At 42.4% G+C, this 17966-nt stretch overlaps 1 protein-coding gene across 6 annotated transcripts in view; it reads right to left on the bottom strand.

Annotated features, from left to right (window-relative positions):
- CTBP2 (C-terminal binding protein 2) overlaps positions 1-17966 on the bottom strand; it is a 242271-nt gene that overhangs the window by 126271 nt on the left and 98034 nt on the right. The window contains exon 1 of one of the 6 annotated variants that reach the window (XM_030570778.1): positions 7306-7324. The exons of the other annotated variants lie outside the window; for them this stretch is intronic. The gene's annotated coding sequence lies outside the window, so the exon portion shown is untranslated. Of the gene's footprint in view, positions 1-7305; positions 7325-17966 lie in introns of those variants that run through there. 6 annotated transcript variants of the gene reach the window in all.

Genomic DNA, 17966 nt, shown 5'->3' on the forward strand with positions numbered 1-17966 from the left:
ACTGACATTGCCTATGGCCTATGCTGTTACTATTCTGTCTTTAGAGGACTTCACTCTCCAGTCCTGTCAATCACTACTGCCATTTTTCCTTTAATATTAAAAGGGGCACTGTGTAACAGAAAGTGACTGACTGACTGATTGATTGATTGATGGATTGATAACCTAGTGAGGAGGGCTTTAAACTAGGTTCGACGGGGACAGGTGAGCAAAGCCCACAGGTAAGTGGGAAACATGAAGACCTGGGAGATGGGTCAGAAACAAGAGGGAGCGTGGGCTATAATGGCAGAGAGAAAGGAGTGTCAGGGCAAAACTGGGAGGCAAGATCAAACCAGTATCTTAGATGCCTATATACAAATGCGAGAAGTATGGGTAATAAGCAGGAAGAACTGGAAATGCTAATAAATAAATACAACTATGACATTGTTGGCATTACTGAAACTTGGTGGGATAATACACATGATTGGAATGTTGGTGTGGATGGGTATAGTTTGCTCAGGAAGGATAGACAGGGGAAAAAGGGAGGAGGTGTTGCCTTATATATTAAAAATGTACACACTTGGACTGAGGTGGAGATGGACATAGGAGACGGAAGTGTTGAGAGTCTCTGGGTTAGGATAAAAGGGGTAAAAAACAAGGGTGATGTCGTGCTAGGAGTCTACTACAGGCCACCGAACCAGGTGGAAGAGGTGGATGAGGCTTTTTTTAAACAAATAACAAAATCATCCAAAGCCCAAGATTTGGTGGTGATGGGGGACTTCAACTATCCAGATATATGTTGGGAAAATAACACCGCGGGGCACAGACTACCCAATAAGTTCCTGGACTGCATTGCAGACAACTTTTTGTTTCAGAAGGTTGAAAAAGCTACTGGGGGGAAGCTGTTCTAGACTTGATTTTAACAAATAGGGAGGAACTCATTGAGAATTTGAAAGTAGAAGGAAGCTTGGGTGAAAGTGATCATGAAATCGTAGAGTTTGCAATTCTAAGGAAGGGTAGAAGGGAGTACAGCAAAATAGAGACAATGGATTTCAAGAAGGCGGATTTTGGTAAGCTCAGAGAGCTGACAGGTAAGGTCCCATAGGAATCAAGACTGAGGGGAAAAACTACTGAGGAGAGCTGGCAGTTTTTCAAAGGGACACTATTAAGGGCCCAAAAGCAAGCTATTTCGATGGTTAGAAAAGATAGAAAATGTGGCAAAATACCACCTTGGCTTAACCATGAGATCTTGCGTGACCTACAAAACAAAAAGGAGTCATATAAAAAATGGAAACTAGGTCAGATTACAAAGGATGAATATAGGCAAATAACACAGGAATGCAGAGGCAAGATTAGAAAGGCAAAGGCACAAAATGAGCTCAAACTAGCTATGGGAATAAAGGGAAACAAGAAGACTTTTTATCAATACATTAGAAGCAAGAGGAAGACCAAGGACAGGGTAGGCCCACTGCTCAGTAAGGAGGGAGAAACAGTAACAGGAAACTTGGAAATGGCAGAGATGCTTAATGACTTCTTTGTTTCAGTCTTCACTGAGAAGTCTGAAGGAATGTCTAACACAGTGAATGCTTATGGGAAGAGGGTAGGTTTAGAAGATAAAATAAAAAAAGAGCAAGTTAAAACTCACTTAGAAAAGTTAGATGCCTGCAAGTCACCAGGGCCTTATGAAATGCATCCTAGAATACTCAAGGAGTTAATAGAGGAGGTATCTGAGCCTCTAGCTATTATCTTTGGAAAGTCATGGGAGACGGGAGAGATTCCAGAAGACTGGAAAAGGGCAAATATAGTGCCCATCTATAAAAAAAGGAAATAAAAACAACCCAGGAAACTACAGACCAGTTTTCTGGAAAGGTATAACAAGTGGGGTTCCGCAGGGGTCTGTTTTAGGACCGGCTCTGTTCAATATCTTATCAATGGACTTAGATTTGGCATAGAAAGTACGCTTATTAAGTTTGCAGACGATACCAAACTGGGAGGGATTGCAACTGCTTTGGAAGACAGAGTCAAAATTCAAAATGATCTGGACAAATTGGAGAAATGGTCTGAGGTAAACTGGATGAAGTTCAGTAAAGACAAATGCAAAATGCTCCACTTAGGAAGGAACAATCAGTTTCACACATACAGAATGGGAAGAGACTGTCTAGGAAGGAGTATGGCAGAAAGAGATCTAGGGGTCATAGTGGACCACAAGCTAAATATGAGTCAACAGTGTGATACTGTTGCAAAAAAAGCAAATGTGATTCTGGGATGCATTAACAGGTGTGTTGTAAACAAGACACGAGAAGTCATTCTTCCGCTCTACTCTGCGCTGGTTAGGCCTCAGCTGGAGTATTGTGTCCAATTCTGGGCACCACATTTCAAGAAAGATGTGGAGAAATTGTAGAGGGTCCAGAGAAGAGCAACAAGAATGAGTAAAGGTCTTGAGAACATGACCTATGAAGGAAGGCTGAAAGAATTGGGCTTATTTAGTTTGGAAAAGAGAAGACTGAGAGGGGACATGATAGCAGTTTTCAGGTATCTAAAAGGGTGTCATCAGGAGGAGGGAGAAAACTTGTTCACCTTAGCCTATAATGATAGAACAAGAAGCAATGGACTTAAACTGCAGCAAGGGAGATTTAGGTTGGACATTAGGAAAAAGTTTTTAACTGTCAGGGTAGTTAAACACTGGAATAAATTGCCTAGGGAGGTTGTGGAATCTCCATCTCTGGAGATATTTAAGAGTAGGTTAGATAAATGTCTATCAGGGATGGTCTAGACAGTATTTGGTCCTGCCATGAGGGCGGGGGACTGGACTCGATGACCTCTCGAGGTCCCTTCCTGTCCTAGAGTCTATGAATCTATGAATCTATGAAGCTGAATCTAGAATGGCTGGGGAAGCTATATTGTTATGATCAAAGACAACACCTGGGGAAAAAAGTGTAGTAAGTCTGTTCCTGCAGTCTGATGGAGAAAGCAAAAATACAGCAGGTTAATCATCAGTACACCTCTACTCCGATATAACATGATCTGATATAACACAAATTCTGATATAACGCGGTAAAGCAGTGTTCCCAGGGGGCGGGGCTGTGCACTCCGGCAGATCAAAGCAAGTTTGATATAACGCGATTTCACCTATAATGCAATAAGAGTTTTTGGCTCCCGACGACAGCGTTATATCGGGTAGAGGTGTAGTATGTTTAAGTAATAACAGACACTCCCATTTTAACACCTGTTGATTAGAAATAAAGAGCTACTCTCTTTAGTGAACTACAGAGGAAAATAGAATACTGTAGGATTCCTTCACACAAGAAATTTAACAGTTTTAAGTGACTTGCTATCATATAAGTGAGCAAAATGAACCGTAACTCATATCAGCCTGCACATCTGTTGTTTAACATGCTACATAGTGATGCAGACCACATCTTAAAACATTATACAACTAGATAAAGACTCTGCTAAAATAGTATGGCTTCAAAGGTAGAATAAAGGGCCTGATCCTTCATTCCTCACACAGCCTGAACTCCCACTGATAGTATCCTTAATCTCTTCTATTGCATCAAAGCTGTTTGTTTAATCAGCAAAAAGGGTCACAGTTAAAGGTGACTTGCAAAGGAAAACAAATAAATTAGCTTGTGCCTCATTTTTTCTCTCCTTCTTTAGTATGTACAAAGAAGGCCAGACAGTTTTTGTTTTAGTGTTGTTTTTGTATTTTTAAAGTTTCTTTTCTGCTTATATTTCACATTAGAAAATCAGGTCCTGTCTAGCCTAAAAGACTTCATGATAACTGGAGAGCTGACAGTATTACAAGATACAAGAAAAACTGAGGGGCAGGGATTTTTTATAAATATCTGGGGTTTGTTTTTTGTTAACGCCCATTCCACATTAATAACTAATATTGGAGAAAGGAATTCTTCATTACTAATTCAACAATGCATCCTCTTCAGTCAACAGTATATATTCTCAGAGACCTTCAATAAGTCCTCATGCAAAACTAAGGGACAGCGGAGTTGATATATTTGATATTTCTAAGGAAGAAAACCAGGCAAGAAAATAGTTTTAAAGAAAACAAAAATACCCATCATCCCTCCCATATGCATCCTAATGAAGCAATATAGGCTATTTAAATAAATTAAAAAACCACTTTGCAGGTCATCTTTTAGGCATCTTAAGTGAACAATCTCCTCAAGCAGGTTCATGCACTGCCTCTCCAGCACCTCCAGACTCTGCCAGTGTGGCAGAGGGTGGGAGGGAAAGACCAAGATCAAGAACTGCACCCAAGTCACCTACATATCTTACAGAGCACAACCTATTGCTAGGCAATCACAAAGTTCCCTTCTTCAGTAGGTTTTTCAAAATATCCATCACAAGTAAGGGACACATCAATATAACTATGCTGACTGACCAGCAGGCTAATTTTTTTTACTTTTAGTTTAATATCAAACAAGTGCGAATTCTATACCTCAAATCTAAAAGCCCCATTCAAAGAAATCTTTGCAAACTGAAAAATGAAATCAGCTTCTATAGCTCTTCACATTTTTTAAATTGTTTTTAAAGAAGTAAATCTTCATTCTTTGAATATTTGTGTGCTCAAAAGCCCTCTTCTTCCCTCTGATTTATTCAGCAGAGCATCAGAACTATCCCAGCCAAATTAGAAACCACTGGAAAAAGGTGTCTTCAATTGCAGTTTTCTAAACGAGTTATATGCTTACTTGGCCATAAGAGGGCATTTTATACTAGGGAGTGAGCTGCCTGCACACAGCTTGTGAACAGCACTGCTAAACCTGATCTGCAGTTGCTAAAAAACAGTTTCCATTTACTTTCATTTAGCAATTGTCACTTTTCAACCTTTCCATATGCTGCCCGTAGATGAGCAAGCAAATGCAAGGACAAGAGGAAAATAAGATGAAGCCATGACTAAAAGCCATGGTTAAACAAACACTTATCAGACATACAGCTATTGCTACTTCCTGGGTTTGGGCTTTTTTTCCCCTCCCTACCTCCAGATGCAACAAAAATCCTTCCTTTGTTAATCTCATGAGCGGCAGATTATATTGTAATTTTTAAATGATTAACTGAGAAAAATTCTAGATTGTGTCATAGCACCATTCTCTGTCTCCTGAGCTAGAGGTTAGACTTATCTCTGAGAGCTGAAACAAGATAAAGTGAACTTCCAAACTATCAAAAGACAAGACATAGCCACTTACATGCAGATGGCTCCCTCTTGGCACTACATGCACCCAAATGTGGAATCTAAACATCCTACTGCTCTAGGAATCCCCATACACAGCTACCCACTTCCCTTTCCCCCACTCCTCCCTACTTGGGACATTTCTCCTCTGCCTACCTAAATATAAATCAAATTAGGGGGATAAACCAGATATCTTTTATACCAATAATATAGCTGTGTCCATCTCACATCTTGTCTCTTCTCATGTACTATCAATTCCTCTCTCCAATCCCCGACACCAGCCTCACTCTGCTTGTCTCCTGCTTTCTTCTGCCACCCCTTATGCACAGAAAGATCCACTTACCCCAATTACCCCAGTCATCCTTCTCCCCATTAACACCCAGGGGAAAACTCACTAGAGTACAATACTCACAAGCAGTGAGTTCATAATAAGAAGTATAAAAATAGTAAGACCAACACTACCCTAAAGCTTCTAAATTATTCTCTCCTGTGGATAGCCAGTGTATCCCAATGTTGTGGTATCTGCCTTTTAGGCTGTAAGCTCTTCATCTTTATCTTTGTGTCTTCTGACATCCCAAGCACCATGTCATTTCAAAATAAAAGATAGAATAAGACAGGAAAATAGATACACATGCAACAAAAGACACACACCTGCATTTATTTAGTACTATATTACATACTCCATAATATGATATGATATGATATACTCCATAATATGATATTTTACATACACATTCACACACACAGAATGTGAGCCCCTGCTGTAAAATTCTAGTCTGGATTTCACTCCCTGAGAAGCATAGCAAGCATTTAGATTCCGGGGTTTGGTCCAGCCCTTACAAAGATACGGGCTCTTTGTAAAAATCCAATCTGAAACTGAACTCTAAATCAGCATCAAGTTGATAGGGTTCAGGTTTGATGTTTCAGCTTTGCTCTTCTGTGTCTGAGATAGTCCACATCCTGGGCTGTAACTGGCAGCATCATGTTCAAGGTCTGCCATAAGTTACTAGTTCTACGTTACCTGTTAAAGTTCTCGTACATAAATTCTCCAACTGGAGATGGAGTTTAATAAAATATGGTTTAAGTCAATGGCCTGGGCTTCCCTCACCATACATTTTCTCAGAAGCTATTTTACATTCATAGATCAAAAACTTGCAAAGTCGTCAATCTTAAATATGGAACAATTCATACTCCTTTGGTAATCTTATTTCTCACTGAAGCAGCAAGGGAGTGCCCCGAAGTATAGTTACGCATTATTTGTCTTACAGTAGCACCTGAAGACTGCATTCAAGACTGGGACCCCATTGTGCTAGACTTTTACAGACACACAGGCCAGGTCTACACTACTACTTAAGTTATATTGACACATGTTGCTCAGGGATGTGAATAAACCTTCCCACCCCCCACTGAGAGACATAACCCGGGGTTCTTAAACTGGGGGTTGTAGTTATTACGTCAGGATCCTGAGCTGTCAGTTTCCACCCCCAAACGCTGCTTCGCTTCCAGCATTTAATAGTGTTAAATATATTTAAAAAATGTTTTTAATTTGTAAGCGGGAGGCGGAGGTCTAACTCAGAATCTTGCTGGGTGAAAGTGGTCACCAATACAACAGTTTGAGAACCACTGAGTTGCACCAACCTAAAAGCTAGTGTGGACACCCCTATGTCAGTGGGAGACACAGCTGCTGCTGTTCATTGGAGGTGGATTAATTAAGTTGACGGGAACGCTCTCTCCCATCAACTTAGAGCAGCTAGAGCAAGAGACAATTCCTACCTCAAAGAGCTTTCAATCTGAATTGGCAAGACAGACATAGGGTGAGAGAAAAAGGAATATCGTCTCCATTTTACAGGGGGGGAACTGAGGCATAGAGAGATCAATGACTTGCTCAAAGTCACACAGAAAGACTGTGGCAGAACCAAGAACTGATCCTAGATCTGCCAAGTCCTAGTCTAGTAACTCAGTCAAAATTCGTCTCTGTGTAAAGTCCCTAATTTGATACACAATACAGAGGCAGCTAACAGGCGCACACAGGCGGTTCCAGTGAACAGACTTTTATGGCAGCTTACTCAGAGATCACTCTGTACATACTGCACCTGCTTTCATTCCTGCTGGTGCGGTGATGTGGGAGCTGATACATCACATACCTGAGACAATTCTCTGAGTGCTAGATGTCACAGATATTCATCCATGTTTTCAATAATGCCCTTCTGCACCAATCGGTTGGGGAAAGAAGGGAATGTTACAAGAATCTTCCACCTGCCAAGAAAAGCATCTTTAAGGACAAGTGACTTTTAGGGCTCTACAGTCAAAAAAGTCCTTTTAAGCCTTGAGTATCACCATTTATTCATAATTTCTAAGGCTTTTGTTAATTAAAACCAGACAATTAATCATTAGAGGAAGATCAGAATGGCTCCAGGAACTGGTAGGGACACAGGAAGCCTCCTTGTCATCTTTTTATATCTGGCTCAGTTTCATAGTGACCAAGCATTATTGCCAGCTCAAAGCTGTTTAATGGCTCACGTGGAATGAGTTGGTGGTCTCAGTCCTGTTCCTTAGGAGACAAATACCCATGTCGCAAAAAACATCATGAAACTGGTAGTAAGCAGCGCCCTAATTAGCATAGCCTTAGTTGAGAGGCCCTGGAACAAATTGGGAGCGGGCACAGAGAGCTCTCTTACTCCTAGTGAAGGTTCCTCCAGCTCAGCCTGAGAGATATTGGTGGGGAAGTCTGAAGTGCAGCTCATTGTGCTGTTCTTGCATTGTGGATAAACAGAAGTATCCAGGGGCCATCAATCCAGCATCTTTCACAAGCACTAAATTCACTTAAAGAGCAAAAAGTCCCTACATCTTGCTCCTTACCGTCACACATGGGCCTGGGCCCACAGTCTTTTCTGAGGTGAACCTCCCAGAGACTGACTGGGAGCTTGGCTTGCACTGGGAATGCAGGATCTAACCCTTAAGATTAATCAGAATCAGCAGGCATGTCTACCTTTAGGAAATCTTTTGAGTTATAATGTTTGGCTCTTATTTTAGGGCTTATATTCACTAACCAGCCTTAAATAAAAAAGTGCTCATCTGCATTGATTTATTTAGCAATATGAAATAAAATAGCCTGAAGCTATTCATGTTGTTTAACATACTTTTTTTTCTTTATGTAGATGAGGTCGTGCGTAAATAAAATTCAAAGAGGGAAACCGTGTTTTGTTTGTAACACTGATTACTATCATTGAAGAAACTATGTTCTAACAAATCTCTGAAGGGGGAAACACGTGTAATATCCTTAATAACTAAGCTAATTCATCTTTTGCTGGCCAACTGATAGTGAAATCTGAAATGGTAAATTTACAGCATTTCTCGTTCCAAGTTCTGCAGCACTGCAAACTTCTCTCACTTTCAGTGAGCCCTTCTCCTCTTCATTTTCAGATCCATGCCAGTTTTAGATAGAGTTGCCAAGTGTCCAGTGATCGACTGGAATGGCCAGTCAAAAAGGTACCCTGGGGCTCCGGTCAGTAGCCGTTAAAAGTCTGCCCTGGCTCCGTACAGCTTCCAGAAGTGGCAGCATGTGTGGCTCCAAGACACAGGGGGGGCCACGGGGGCTCCATGCGCTGCTCCACCCCAAGCACTGAATCCGCAGCTCCCATTGGCCGGAAACCATAGCCAATGGGAGCTGCAGGGGCAGCGCCTGTGGATGCGGGCAGCATGTAGATCACCCTGGCCTCTCTGCTTAGGAGTCAGACATGCCTGCCGCTTCCGGGAGCCGTTTGAGGTAAGTGCCACCCAGCTGGGCCCGCACCCTTCACCCCTTGCCCCAGGTCGCACCCCCTCCTACACCCTAACTCCCTGCCCCAGCCTTCAGCCCCCTCCCACACCCCAAACCCCTGATTCAGTCCTGATCCCCCTCCTGCACCTCAAGCTCCTCATCCCTGGCCCCACCCCAGAGCCCACATCCCCAGCCAGAGCCTGCACCCCCTCCCACACCTCAACCCTCTGTCCCAGCCCAGGGCACCCTCCCACACCCTGACTCCCTCCCAGAGTCCACATCCTAACCTCCTGCCCTAGCCTGGAGCCCTCTCCCACCCTAAACTCCTCATTTATGGCCCCACCCCAGACACCACACCCCTAGTCCGGTGAAAGAGAGTGAGGGTGGGAGAGAGCAAACGATGTAGGAACTGGGGATGGAGTTAGTGGGGGCAGGGCAAGTGTGTTCGGTTTTGTGCGATTAGAAACTTGACAACCCTAGTTTCACTATGCAAAAGAATGCAAGGCCAAGCTGTCATATAAGTATATAGTACAGTGCAAATCCTGTCCTTCCTCCTTATGTGGGGGTAAGGATAATTTCTTGGGGGGGGGGGAGGGGGAGGAACAAGAAAAAAAACGCTTTGTTTGAAAAATTTCAACCAGCCTAATTCTGATTTTTGTTTATACATGAATGTGGGGTTTTTAAAAGCACCCTGAGTCAGCCAAACTCTGCTTCCACTGAAGCTGTGAGTTTTTTGATGGACATAAGTCCATAAAAACAAAGGCAATATAGACTTGGTGATCTCACAGGTGAGCACCACTGAGCCCCAAATAAAACCAGCTATAGGATCAGTCAGTTGCTAGTCAAGTACACTATATGGTTCTGTCACTGCATCTAGTCCTGAGTTTTATAAACCCTGCTGTCCAAGTCCTGAGCAAAGACAAACAATTATGCCAGTTGTATAGTGGCGAAGGCCAAAAGCCTTCAATCCTGCAAGATGCTGTGCAGTCTGGCTCAGATCAAATAAAGCCCATAAGCATGTCCTTAACTTTAAATAAATGAGTCGCCTCACTGAAGTCAAAGGGCTAGTCACTTGTTTAAGTGCTTTTCTGATTCAGAGCTATGTTTCTGTGCCTCTGTAACTGCAACACAACATGTAGTATGCGGAATCACCCACTACCAAGAGAGCTTCTGCTCATCAGCTTACTAGTAACTATAACTTTTCCTTCCTTTTGGGTTTCACACCCGATGCTTTCACAATATCATTCGTGCGGGGAAGGAGAGACAAAGAGAGCACCGAGAGTAGGGAGAGAGGTTTAGATAACAGTAATAAATAAGAGAAAATAACTCTCACACCATTTATCTTTAGCAGCAAGTCAGAGTATCCTCTGGACCTTGTACAGGTTTGCATAATCAACAGATCTTTCCTATGAGCCTTTCCAGTCTGCCGTATCAAGGCTATTTTGCGATTCAACAACATGCAGATTATTGACCTAAAACTGTAATGGCTCATCTGGAGCCATAATGGTCCATTGTGTGTCAAGGCCTACTTGGGACTCAATACATAGACTACTGAAGCAATGAACTGTGATGGCTCCCACAGAGCTGTGACGTTTATTGTGGCAACACCTACTTGTGGCCCCGTAAGTGCACAGATCAGTGACACAATGCACACTAATGGCTGCTACTTGAGGATGCATTATTCCACAGATCACTGATGCAATAGACCCTATTGGCTAGGTATTAACATAGACCAGAATCTATGTTAATACAGCTAACAACAGACACACAAAATCTACATACCGAACGCTGTTCCTGAGACTTCCGGAGAGAACGTGCACACTTGGATGGACTAAACATAAAATGAAAATGTCTTTCTAGACAACGCAAACTGGACAGCCCTAAATTGTGAAATTTTCAGAAAGTTCTGAGCTACCAAAATTTGGGATTCATAATGAAAGTCTTACTGGAACCAAAATTTTAGCTAATGCTGCCAAAGGCCTGTTACAAATTAATGAAGACAGCAGGAGTAAACAGTCACCGGGGAAAACTAAGGCTCAAATCCTGTACTCAATTCCTGTACTCAGAACTTCATGGAAACTAGGCATAAAACTCAGGGCCTAAATATCCAGTAAAACCACTTTTATTTATTTTTCTTTTTAAGTTTCAGGAGTTGTGCAGGAGGTCAGACTAGACGATCATAATGGTCCCTTCTGACCTTAAAGTCTATGATTCTATGGGAGCAAAAAGACTAAAAAAGCAATACAAAAGTACACACACATCAATTTTTCCCACTGAAAAAAATCTTGGAAAATAACAATAATCCAAACATGCTAGAAATTAAATGTGATAAAATAAGTTTCTCCCTCCTCGACTGAGACTTCAACATGCAAAAAAAAAAAAAATCCAAAACACACAAAACCTCTTTTTTTAAAACAAAAACAAAACAAAACACTAAACAGATTCGCAGCTTAGTTAACTACAGAAAATACAGTAGTGTTTGCCCACTGAAAAATTGCATCTCGTCTTTCCAATAGTAGCATGTCTTCTTCAGTCTTTACCATGTGCTCTTTTGAACCTTGACATTTAACATTCAGAGCTGTAATTAAAAGTAACTGTATTCTTCTGATGTTTAACCCTTTCAGTTCCATCCTCCCTCCCCATATGCCCTCGGGGTATCGCTCTCCTTGGGTCCTGACATCTCCTATCTATTTAATGCAATCAAGGTTACGGTAGCGCTGACAGCCTAGCTGCTTACTCTTTGGCTTCCTGCTGCTATTTCTAGGATCCCGTCTGGCTCCCTGCTGCTTATATATTTCTCTCTGTGGAGGGTGGACTCGGTTCCTTTCTCTTACAAAGATGCCTGCTATTGGCCAATTTTTTTTTTTTTTTTTTTTTTTTGGAAGCGGTCTGGGGTGTAAATCTGAACTGCACCTCTATTCCCCTCTTCTCCACCTAAGTTCACAAAAGACATGAGACACTGGGCGGGTCTCTTCTGGTAGGCGCATGCCACAGTCTTTATGGTCTGTGCACAGGGTGACCACATCTCAATTTTCTACAACCAGCTTTTTTTTTAATGAAACATGTTATGGCTGGATCAGTGGAAACCTGGCTTCCACAGAGCTCCAGGATACACAGGCACCCAAGAACCTGCACTGACACCATGCTTTCTGCCTGTGAAACTGCTTCTCCAGTCTTTTCATGCACAAGGACAGCATGAGGGAGAGCTGTTGAGATAGGCTCCCATCCTACAAATGGGGTCCACACCAGCACAGGGGTTTGCACTAGCAGTTCTAGTTAGAGGATCCGGGCTGTATGTTGTAGACACAACTATTTAACTGGTGCATTCTACCTCCATACTCTAGCTCTGAAGGGCCTAAATTCTAGATAAAATTGATCCAATTTCTTGGGAATTGCCAGTGCTGTGTATACTGTTGCTCTGCTGTGTGGGCTCCTACTGATATTTGTCTGGTACTGCTAGCCAGTATCACCTTCATCCCAAACATGAGAAGCCAAGAAACCCTTGGTGTGAGTTATTTATTTATTTATTGCTCTAGCTGCTTGCTGGCTCCCCCTGCTGGCATACTCCAGGACACTGCACTCACATTGAGCGTCTCCATACAAGGTCCCTCTTGGCTTTCTCCATAAGACCTAATTTTTCCTGGCAGGAATTCATGGCCATTTTCATAGGGACAGAATCCTACTTTGTTTCCCTTCTCATCAGCCAAGAGCCAAACTTTGAGTTCTACTTTTCCACTTTTGCTTAGGTCCGTGGCCTGGCATGACCATACATGCTGGAACTAGGGGTGCTGCCATACCCCCCTGGCTTGAAGTGGTTTCCATCAGATACAGGGTTTACAGTTTGGTTCAATGGCTCTCAGCACCCCCACACTACAAATTTTTCCAGCACCCCTGAGCATGACTCTCTCCACTTTCAGCCTTGACACTGAGGCTACCTCTATGCTACTGCAGTAAGTTGATCTACGCTATGCAACTCCAGCTACATGAATAATGGAACTGGAGTTGACTACCTTAGGTCGAGTTACAGCGGGGGGGTCAACGGGAGAAAATCTCCCATCGACTTACCTTACTCTTCTCATCAGGGGTCAACTGGAGAGCGATCTGCAGTTGTTTTGGCAGGTCTTCGCTAGACCCGCTAAATCGACCGCCGGTGATTGATCTCAGAACGTCGATCCCAACTGTAGTGTAGACCTGCCCTGAAATTGAGAAGAGGACTAAAACTCACTTCTCCACTAAAAGTAGATTGCTTTACAATGGTAATGTCTTCCAATTACATCAGGGGAGGTACTGAATTCAGCTCACTCATATCTGCTTTGGAGTAAGTCCTGGACATGTTTTATAGTTGCTAATTGTAAAAGAAGTGAAATGGAATAAGAAAACAAATAGTTGGCTAGATTAGCTGATGACATATCTGCACTTGTATACAGGGGGCTTGGCTACACTGGCACTTTACAGCGCTGTAACTTTCGCACTCAGGGGTGTGAAACCCCCCCCCCCCGAGCGCTGCAAGATACAGCACTGTAAAGCCTCAGTGTAATCAGTGCCGCAGCGCCGGGAGCGCGGCTCCCAGCGCTGCAAGCTACACCCGTAAGGGATGTGGTTTACGTGCAGCGCTGGGAGAGCTCTCTCCCAGCGCTGGCGCTCTGACCACACTCACACTTCAAAGCGCTGCCGCGGCAGCGCTTTGAAATTTCAAGTGTAGCCATACCCCGAGAGACACTACAGCTGAGTTTCAGACTACTTAGAAATAACACTATTGTTTCTATATGGCTTTAAACCCTGCAGTCAGCAGCTCTACCAGTTAAGTATAAAAAGAATTCCTTTGTCATCTTGAAACTACCCATGTTGAACCTCCAAAAGCTCCTCAACAAACAAGCCAGTTGAACTACTGTCTTCAATATAAGAAAGGCCTCACAGCAGACTAGAAAAATCAATATCCTTCACCCAACTTATCAAAATTACTGAGGACATTTATATAGTATAATTAAATAGGAGATACAAATACAAAAAGCATCTGCATGGCACTGCACAGTGATTGCATATCCTCTGGAACAGAGGACAACTTTGACAAAAATGAGGAAAAATGCTACATATCAATCAAAGAAGCTATAGGGGGCCGGGGGAAGAGGGGGCAGGGCAGGGGGTTCTTTGCTCTCGAACATTAAGCATTTGCCATGAAAGATAAGTAAAAATGGTTCAAAATTATACATTAATTAAAACACACTGCAGAGAGGCAATTTGCTTCATTTCAGTTTATTCAACAAGTCTAGTTCAAGGACTAGTTTATTGAAAGTTAAGAAACCAATTGGGAGCTGACAAAGCAGTAAAACTTATTTTCCTCATCCAATCTATGAATAAAAACTAGATATGAGAGTAAGAGATCTACTAGTTCTAAAATCTTGAAGGGCATGGTAACCAGAAACAATCAGTTCAATGCACTAACTAAAGTTAATACTTCCTTCGTTTAATAAGTCGGGTAGTTCTAAATCCAAAACATTTTTTGATAAGCTTTGTAACTTTTTTTTTTTCGGTATGGATTCAGAACCTTTAAGGCAGTTTTTTAAATAATAATCAAAAAATTAAAATGCTCTTTTGGTGTATTTTGACTAGAATTTAAATTTCCATCCAAACAGAGCTTGACACAAATCACAAGTAAAAAATTAACTATCATCTGGTAAATAAGGCATCATTCATCATGTTCTAATGTACTAAAATAAAATGTAAAATAAAAGACATCCTTTATTAAAAATGCATGCTACTCATTTTCTCCAAATGTGAAACTATGAAGAGGGAACATTGGTGTAACAGATTTTTTGTTGTTGTTGTTGTTGTTCTTTAAGATTTTGCATCCATTACTGTTATAAGTTGAACAGAAATGTCAAGAGACAGAAAGGCAAAATTTCTTTTACTTGTACTTCTGGTCTCCCCCAGTTTGAACCTATCACTCCAGGCAGAATTATAGCTCGTGGGAGGTAGGAAAATACAAACATCATCCAATCATCACATAGTGAGGATAGTAAAATAGGGAACAAATGCAAAACCATAGTCATTCATGGAAAGGCAAGACAGCAGTAACTGTGAGCATGAGAATTTCTCTCAAACTAGATTTTGCCTGAGAGTAAAAAGATGCTGTGAAGTCAATTCCGTTAGCTTTAAACTAAAATATAACCCTTCCCAGATGGAATAATTTGATATATTGTTTTAATTAAGGCACATCTTCATCCTGAAATGCACTGAGAGCAGACTGAAAGATTTGCTGCTCAAGATTTGTATCCAAGTACAATAGCAGCTCAAGTTTCATAAAGCTTAGAAAAAAGAACATATTGACAATAGGGTAGCAGTTGCAAGTTTTTTCCGAAGAGGCATGAAGAAATGTCACCCAATGCTGCACATTGAACAGCATGAACCCCAAAATCTCAAAAGGAGGTTCATGGATAGGTGATTAATCTGCTTGGAACATTGAAAAAATTGATCCATCTAGTCAAGAAGAAGTTGGCAGATAACGTAGCCCTTCCAAGAGACGGTCAAACAACATGAGAAATGCATCACAATTCCTCCATCAATTTGAATGGTCTAGATACAAACTTAGGTCCGGGCCACCCCCTGAGAATGAAGCTTATCATTGAAAGGGGGGAAAGGAATGGTCTGTTGCAGATGGTCAGTGGTATAAACTGGGCTCAGTTTAGAGCTGACCTGAACATGATCTTATTCAGAGAGTTAAAACAATATCAAAGGATCTCTAACAGCTTTACCTTTGCACTGACATGAAAATAATGAGAAACGAGATCTAGATGGTCAGAAAGTAGAGACAGGCTTGTAGGAATCTAGGAGGCAAGTACAATGTGTGAATTTTGCCAACAAGTGGTAAAATGGCTCTGGTGAAGGACAAAACCATTTGGCTGATAGGCTAATCATATCACCTCAGGCTAAGATGATCAAGAAATTTCAGCCTGAGGTACACTCTGCACAAGGATTCTGGATGTGCCGGAGTGGTCAGAAGGTAGTTTTAACATCAGCACCATTCCTTTAGGACATGCAGTACACCTCCACTGAGAGGCAGGACTTTCACTTTGAGCAAGCAGTTTGGTATCTATCACCTTGGGGACTTAGCAAAGTAGTTTTTGATGCTGCCAGTTTGCTCCTCTCTAGATCCTGTCAAGCCACAAAGCCTGCAAACAAGTCCAAAGTAGAGAGAGAGAGGAAAACTCCCTCCCTGGGCCCCATACAAGCAACTGGCACCTGTTTTCCCTGCTCAAGCACCTTCCCTTAAGGCAAGTTACTCTCAAGGTACATCTAGACTACCCACTGTATCGGCGGATAGCGATCGATTTCTCGGGGATCGATATATCGCGTTTCATCTAGACACGATATATCGATCCCCAAAAGCATTCCCATCGACTCCAGAACTCCACCAGCGCGAACGGCGGTAGCGGAGTCGACAGGGGGAGCTGTGGACGTCGATCCCACACTGTGAAGACAAGAGGTAAATCAATCTAAGATACTTCGACTTCAGCTACGTTATTCACGTAGCTGAAGTTGCGTATCTTAGATCGATCCCCTCCCCTAGTGTAGACCAGCCCTCACACTTCATGTGCTCCCCTTTCTGGATTGACAGCACACAGTGGATTCTGGATAATGTAGTCAGCAGGAGGCAAGGAAGGAACTTCCTGTAGAAGAGCTTGTGAATTGTCTGGGACACTCTTGATTCCCTTAATACCACAGGTATTTCCCAGACCTGCATGTCCTTGGTCCAAAGCAACTTAAAAGGAAGCAGGGATCGTTAGCAAACTATAACATTAATTCCTCCCATATTCGCTTTCCAATTGGCTTCCATATCCCTACCCAACATCATTGCAGGGGCAGAAATGCAGATATTGTGTAGCAGGCTGGGTGGGAGGGGAGGCATAAAGATGATCCCAAAGGGGAGATGGACTTGCATCAGTGCTAAAACCACTTTGTCGAACTTTCTGCTGTGTCTGCTGCAGAGCGAGCAGCAAAGCAGGAGGTCAAGTGAGCTGTCAGTTGCAAAAGCAGGTGCCCTGGTGTGTCCCTAAGGGTTGGTAAGCACTGAGGAAATCCTGCTGTGTTAAGGAAATCATCTCCAAGTGTTGCATTCCATTTCAATTTTTTCTGAAAATCAAAGTAAAAGGAAGAGCCCTTTGACATGGTTCAACCCCTGCAAACAGGGATAAGGGCTAGGGATCTACTGCTGGGTTAGTGGGATCCTCAGCCCTCCCGAAAGAGCTTCTATGAAGACCAACTTGGAAAGCGAGGGAGAAAATTGCCAGGGAAAAATATAAAGGGAAACTCATTTCCCGAGGGGGGAAAGGATCCCTTGCCAAAAGCTCTCTCACAGTGAGCTTCAGAGGAAACATCTGCTCTCCTTCGTGGAGCTGAAAGACAGGGGAGGGAGTGCTTGGCTCAGCCAAAACATTTAAAAAAAAATGTTTAAACCTTTTTCAAAGGAACTTTGCCCACCGAGCTCTGTCCAAAGCAGTGGATCCAGCATGGGAATAAGTGTGCATGTATAAGTGGGACCAGGGGGGAGTCCTCTATACTGGAAAGTCAAAGCAAGAAGGATTCAAATGTTTTTAAAGACCAGAGCCTATGAAAATGGCAGCAATGCTACTTGATGAGGTCAGTGACTAGAGTGGCCTAATGGTACTTGTAAGAGAAAACATCTGTTGATGTTAAAAGGTCAGCAGGAAATGAATGTTATTTACTTTGCCCTTATTGGTTAGGCCAATACTCCTCGAAAGTGAACCACACATAGCTTACCTTAGTGTTAATGAAACTACAAAAACCTTTCAATTGTCTTCTGACTGACTGGCTGCCTGCCTCAAAAAAGATGCCTTGCTGGGATATTTCTGTGCACTAACTCTCAGCCACAGAAGCTTGCATGAGCTCCTAACTTAATAACTAAGACTTTGTTTCTTCATTCACAGGACAGCAGCAAGTTTAAATGGCTCTGAATATGCAGTGACATGCATCCAGCCTCATGCAGTTTCCCTATCCAGTACACTATAAACCTGAGCACTTTCTTCT

Source organism: Gopherus evgoodei, chromosome 7, assembly GCF_007399415.2.
Source record: "Gopherus evgoodei ecotype Sinaloan lineage chromosome 7, rGopEvg1_v1.p, whole genome shotgun sequence".
Classification (NCBI taxonomy): domain Eukaryota; kingdom Metazoa; phylum Chordata; order Testudines; family Testudinidae; genus Gopherus; species Gopherus evgoodei.